The sequence below is a fragment of the Bubalus bubalis genome, chromosome 4 (genome assembly GCF_019923935.1).
Source record: "Bubalus bubalis isolate 160015118507 breed Murrah chromosome 4, NDDB_SH_1, whole genome shotgun sequence".
NCBI classification, from domain to species: Eukaryota; Metazoa; Chordata; class Mammalia; order Artiodactyla; family Bovidae; genus Bubalus; species Bubalus bubalis.
This window is the reverse complement of record NC_059160.1, coordinates 27,649,738-27,656,594: the sequence shown is the minus strand read 5'-3', so window position 1 is coordinate 27,656,594 and position 6,857 is coordinate 27,649,738.

The window sequence follows — 6,857 nt, the reverse complement described above, 5'->3', positions numbered from 1 at the left end:
TCTATCAAAAATTGAATATATAAAAGGATAGAGAATAACTGAAACTCACATACCATTCTGGTGATAGTGTCAGTAGATTTTACCACTTTGGAAAACAGATCGGCACTAACTAGTATACTTGAAGTTAGGCATCCCCATTGGCCCAATAATTGCATCCATGAGGGTATACACTAGTAAAATTCATGCACATGTGCACCTGGAGCCATATACTAGAATATTCATAGCAGCATTGTAATAGCCAAAAACTTAAAGCAATTCAAATGCTCATCAAGAGTAGAATGGAAAAATGAATTATGAAATATTCATGTAATAGAATATTAAACAATAATGAAAATGAAGAAACTACAGTATCAGTGTATGTCTTTTACAAACACAAAGTTGAGTGAGAAAAGCAAAAAGCTAAAAACCCAAAATAGTAGGCTATGATTCTGATTATACAAAGTTCAAAACGAGGAAAAAGAAGACCAGGAGTCAGAAACTATGGCCCATGGGTCAAATCTGGTCCAACATCTGATTATGTAAATTGTTTTATTGGAACACAGACATGCTCCTTCCTTTATGCATTACCAATGGGTTTTTTTGGCTTCCCTGGTGGCTGAGGTGATAAAGAATCCACCTACAATGTGGGAGACCCAGGTTTGATCCCTGGGTTGGGAAGATCTCCTGAAGAAGGGAATGGCAACCCATTCCAGTATTCCTGCCTAGGAAATCCCATGGACAGAGGAACCTGGTGGGCTCCAGTCCATGGGATTGCAAAGAGTCAGACACAACTTAGTGACTAACACTTTGACTTAGACATTGATGGCTTCTTCTTCTTCTTCTTCTTCTTCTTTTTTTTTTTTTTTTTTTTTTTTTTTTTGCCTTCCCAGGGACTCAGTAGTAAAGAATCTGTCTGCCAGTGTAGAAGACTTGCAGATTCAGGTTTGATCCCTGGGTCAATAAGATCCTCTGGAGGAGGAAACAGCAACCTGCTCTAGTATTCTTCCTTTCAAAATCCCATGGACAGAGGAGCCTGTCCATGAGCTCCAAAGGGTTGCAAAGAGTCAGACATGACTGAGCATGCATGTATATGGTTCTTTTTGTGCTATAATCACAGTGTTGAGTAGTTACCACAAAGACTCCTATAGCCTGCAAAGACATATACTTACTATTAATATCCTGCATTTACAGAAAACGTTTCTTGATCCCTTAACTAAACTTCCATTTAGTGATAAATATGTGTTAAGACCTTAAGGAAAAGAAAAATTAAAGAACACGAAAATAAGTAAGTTTAATTTTTTCTTCTAAGGTTGGCCAAAAGAGATTATGGTCACAAAATAACATTCAAGAGGCCTCTGCAGCCCTGCCAATGTTTTATCTTTTACCTCTGTTAAATGATTATTTCATGTACATTCCCTTCACAGATGTTTATTAAGTTGTGTGTATGCAGCAAATTTGGAAAACACAGAGGTGGCCACAGGATTGGAAAAGGTCAGTTTTCATTCCAATCCCCAAAAAAAAGCAGTGCCAAAGAATGCTCAAACTACCGCACAATTGCACTTATCTCACACTAATAAAGTAATGCTCAAAATTCTCCAAGCCAGGATTCAACAATACTTGAACTGTGAACTTCCAGATGTTCAAGCTGATTTTAGAAAAGGCAGAGGAACCAGAGATCAAATTGCCAACATCTGTTGAATCATCAAAAAAGCAAGAGAGTTCCAGAAAAACATCTATTTCTGCTTTATTGACCATGCCAAAGCCTTTAACTGTGTGGATCACCACAAACTGTGGAAAATCCTTAAAGAGATAGGAATACCAGACCACCTGACCTACCTCTTGAGAAACCTGTACCCAGGTCAGGAAGCAAGAGTTAGAACTGGACATGAAACAACAGACTGGTTCCAAATAGGAAAAGGAGTACCTCAAGGCTGTATATTGTCACCCTACTTATATAACTTCTATGCAGAGTACATCCTGAGAAATGCTGGGCTGGAGGAAGCACAAGCTGGAATCAAGATTGGTGGGAGAAATATCAATAACCTCAAATATGCAAATGACAACACTCTTATGGCAGAAAGTGAATAACTAAAGAGCTTTTGATGAAAGTGAAAGAGGACAGTGAAAAAGTTGGCTTAAAGCTCAACATTCAGAAAACTAAGATCATGGCATCTGGTTCCACGACTTCATGGGAAATAGATGGGGAAACAGTGGAAATAGTGACAGACTTAATTCTGGGGACCTCCCAAATCACCACAGATGGTGACTGCAGCCATGAAATTAAAAGACGCTTACACCTTGGAAGGAAAGTTATGACCAACCTAGACAGCATATTAAAAAGCAGAGACATTACTTTGTCAACAAAGGTCCATCTAGTCAAGGCTATGGTTTTTCCAGTAGTCATGTATGAATGTGATAGTTGGACTATAAAGAAAGCTGAGTGCCAAAGAATTGATGCTTTTGACCTGTGGTGTTGGAGAAGACTCTTGAGAGTCCCTTGGACTGCAAGGAGATCCAACCAGTCCATCCTAAAGTAAATCTGTCCTGCATATTCATTGGAAGGACTGATATTGAAGCTGAAACTCCAATAGTTTGGCCACCTGATGTGAAGAAATGACTCATTGGAAAAGAGTCTGATGCTGGGAAAGATTGGAGGAATGGAGGAGGGGACAACAGAGGATGAGATGGTTGGATGGCATCACTGACTCAATGTACATGAGTTTGAATAGGCTTTTGGAGCTGGTGATGGACAAGAAGGCCTGGTGTACTGCAGTCCACAGGGTCGCAAAGAGTCAGACACAACTGAGTGGCTGGACTAATTTAATTCACTTATGTCTATTTTATGGTAGTTATACTTTTTAAATTAACTTTTATTGGAAAACAGTTTACAATTACAACATTGTAAAATAGCTTTACAATGTTGTGTTAATTTATGCTATACAGAAAAGTGAACCAGCCATACACACACACACACACACACACACATGGGATTCCCAGGTGACTCAGTGGTAAAGATTTTGCCTGCCAAAGGAGACTTGACTTCAATATCTGGGTTGGGAAGATCCCCTGGTAGTAGAATGCCAACCCACTTCAGTATTCTTGCCTGGAAAATCCCATGGACAAAGGAGCCTGGTGGGCTACAGTCCATGGGGTCTCAAAGAATCTGACATGACTTAGGCACTAAGCGCATGCACACACACACATGCATACACACACACACACACACACACACACACATAGATATATCCCCTTTTATTGAATTTCCTCCCATTTAGGTCACGACAGAGCATTGAATAGAGTTCCCTGTGATACACAGTCTATTCTATATATGTCAATCCCACATTTTCACAGTACTTTATAATTAAATATCTTTAATATGTCTTAAAGGAAAATGTAAACAAATCAAAAACAAAGAAATAAACCAACAATGTGCTAGGACTTTTCATAAACATGCAACTCTGAATTTTATTTGTTCATTTTTCTGATTTCACCATTCAAATTCTGAAGCTTCCCCAATGGGCAGAAAAGATATAACTTGCAGTTAAAAAGTGCCTTTAACTTCTCACCAAATAGAGCAGATATCTAACAGATCTTCAGATCGATTGTGATCTATTATAGATCTTTATATTAAATCCCTTGAAATCAGAACTCATCTTCTGTTCATTTTCTTCTCTTGTGCTCTGCCTAGAAAATACAAATAAGTATAAATACAATTTTTGTTGAATTTATTGTTGAACATCGCTCACTTGTTTCTAGTCCAAACAGCTAGGATTCTAAATGCAGATCAAACATAATCTCAGATCCTCTACATGTTCTTTTTTCTCCTTGCAAAACAGGGGTAAATAAATCTAACTAAATTTTTAACTCTACTTATTAGCAATATTGTAACACAGACTATTAGAACTGTATGTAAGGGGACCAAGTTTTAAAACTATTTCCAGAAATGTGAATTTTCCCATTTTATACACATTTGTAATTGAGCCACCAGCATAACATTAGGTAGACATGCTGGGCTGACATAAAGCCTGTTCCAAGTTTGGAGTCAATTGAAGTTCTGAAGTTTTGTGGGAATGTGACGTGCTGGTTTGGGGCTCCAGAACTTACATTTCTCCAGATGGAGTGTTGTTAATATTCTGGATTTGTGGCATTGCAGTATTTTGAAACAAATAAAATGAAGCAGTAAAAAGTAAGTTTGTTTGCCATATGGCTGTTTATTTCTGTGTGTAGAGCTTAACTGTGAAATAGATGGCTCTTCAATATGGGACAGCCATGTAGTCATACCGGTGCACCTGTTTTTAGCACAAAGAATCCTTCTTTTAAAGATGACATTAAATTCACAGTATTATGATCTGAAGAATTTTTCTCATCATTTATGAAATGGTGGTGAGCAGTCTAGCTTATAAGATTTGGAAAATGAGATGATACAGTTGTAGCTCATACCCTTTAAAATATATGTATTATTTAAATATGAAAAAAGACCATTTTAGGTAAAAGATTATGACAAATAGGAAATGTGACTGTTAATACTCTGAGGGAGGCTTGTGTTCCAGTTCTACCTGTGACAGAGATTTTGAAAGTAGCCTTGAGCAGGAAGTGACATTTCTCTACCTCATCTATTCTACTTTTATAATTGGGATTTAAATAATAGAATCACAGAGTCATAGATTTCTTAAAATTTGGTCTAGGTTTGCTCCAGGAAAGATACAATGAAGATTCCAAAAGAGGCAACAAATTCTTTTTTCTTCAAAAGAAGTAGGTTCTGTTTCTAATCAGCATAGTGCTTCTTCCAGGGTCAGGGGGTCAATCTGTTCTCAGGAGAGTCAGAGAAAGCCTGACCCCTTGAATACCTACAGAGGGTTTTAAATGCTGCTTTCTGGCTATAGTAAGAGGCAAAGATACTGTGTTGGGACAAACACTCTTTTTACTCTTGAGTCCAAAATTCTTCTCAGACACAACGGTTTAGATTTGATGATGACTTTCAGTGTTTTGCTTGAACCATCCATGAGGCTGAGAGAGTCATTTCCTAGGCAGGTTGATAAGAAGTCTAGGGGTCTCCTAGGAGAGAGGGGTCTGGAATTCTCAAGGAGGAAGAAAGGACAATTTTTTTTGTCCGTCTACATTTCTTAGGATTATATAACAATAATGTATCCTGCTTGAGGACAGTCTCTGGAAAAAACCTTCTGGCTAATCCTAGTATCTTAAAATGTAAATTATGGGACTAGGTCTAGTGAGGTCTTTGCAACCTCCAGACATTCTTTTGGTTCACTGTAGTAACTGATTGGAGAGTATATATTTCCATTGCTAACAATAGCAAGGGGATACTTTTTCTGACCCCTTCTGATGCCTATGTCAGAAGCTTTCTCTGTCTACTTTATACTTTAATAAAACTTTATTACACAAAGCTCTGAGTGATCAAGCCTCATCTCTGGCCCTGGATTGAATTCTTCTCCTCCGGAGGCCAAGAATCCCGGCATCTTTTCATGTGTCAGCAACAACCTTTCAAGGCCTCTCATAGAAGTAGCAGGCTTCATTACATCAATCTCAAAATCCTTCTAAAAAATTTCAATTTCAGTATCTTTACATTCTGATGGCTTTCCTGGTGGCTCAGACAGTAAAGAATCTGCCTGCAATGCAGGAGACCTGGGTTCGATCCCTGGGTTGGGAAGGTCCTCTGGAGAAGGGAATGGCAACCCACTCCAGTATTCTTCATAGGAGAATTCCATGGACAGAGGAGGCTGGTGGGCTACAGTCTATGGGGTTACAAAGAGTCAGACACAACTGAGTGACTAACACATATACCCTGATAGTACAAAACAACCCATCAATAAGGTTTAATAACTTGTGAATACTATAAAACTTTGAGGCATTCATATATTTGTTGAATCTATAAAGTTAAACACTGGATCTTCCTGATCCAGGGATCAAATCCACGTCTCCTGCGGCTCCTGCACTGGCAGGCAGATTCTTTACCACTGAGCCTCCTGGGAAGCCCATGTAAGGTAACTACTCCTCTCATTATAGGAACTGAGTCTCCATTACAGTCCAGAGCTGTGAGGAATCTGAAGTTTATTCTGTTCAACAGATTAACCTGCCACAGTCTCATGGATACTGGCACAAGACAAGAGTCTCCTGGGTCAGAAACAAAAGATTTTATTACCCATTCCCAGCAGAGAGAGGGATTGCCTGGTGGTTCAATTGGTGAAGAATCCACCAACAATGGGGGAGACTGCCTGCAGCACAAGAGAGCCAGGTTCGATCCCTGTGTCTGGAAGATCCCCTGGAAAAGAAAATGGCAATCAACTCCAGTATTCTTGACTGAGAAATCCCAAGGACAGAGGAGCCTGGTGGGCTACAGTTTATGGAGTTGCAAAAGTCAGACATTACTTAGTGACTAAACCACCACAGCTGATAGAGAGTTTCATTTTTCTGTTGGTTCCCCTACGCCCACAATTCCCACAGAGTCATGTGGGATGATGACCCAAGGAAATGCTGGGTCCTCAATGAATTTGCATCTCAGCTAAATACCAGGCTTAAGAAACTCCAGTCTCTACAATGAGTTGCAAGCAAATCTGCAGAACTTTGGCCCAGGACAAGGCATTATTTTATTATTCTGATCTGAAAACAAATCTGTTCTCTCCCTCAGAAGGAAGCACTATCTCTGTCTTCCACAGTTGTTTGCTATGTAAATAGCCTTATAAAGACAGTCAAAAGAAAATCTGTTTATAACTCAGCTCAAAAGGACTGCCAAAAATGATGGGGATTCCCTGGTGGTCCAGCAGTTAAGATTCCATGTTTTCAACGCCAAGGCCCTGATTAGGGCCTGGTTTCAATCCCTGGTCATGGAAACTAAGAGCCTGTAAGCGCTGCCTCATGGCCAA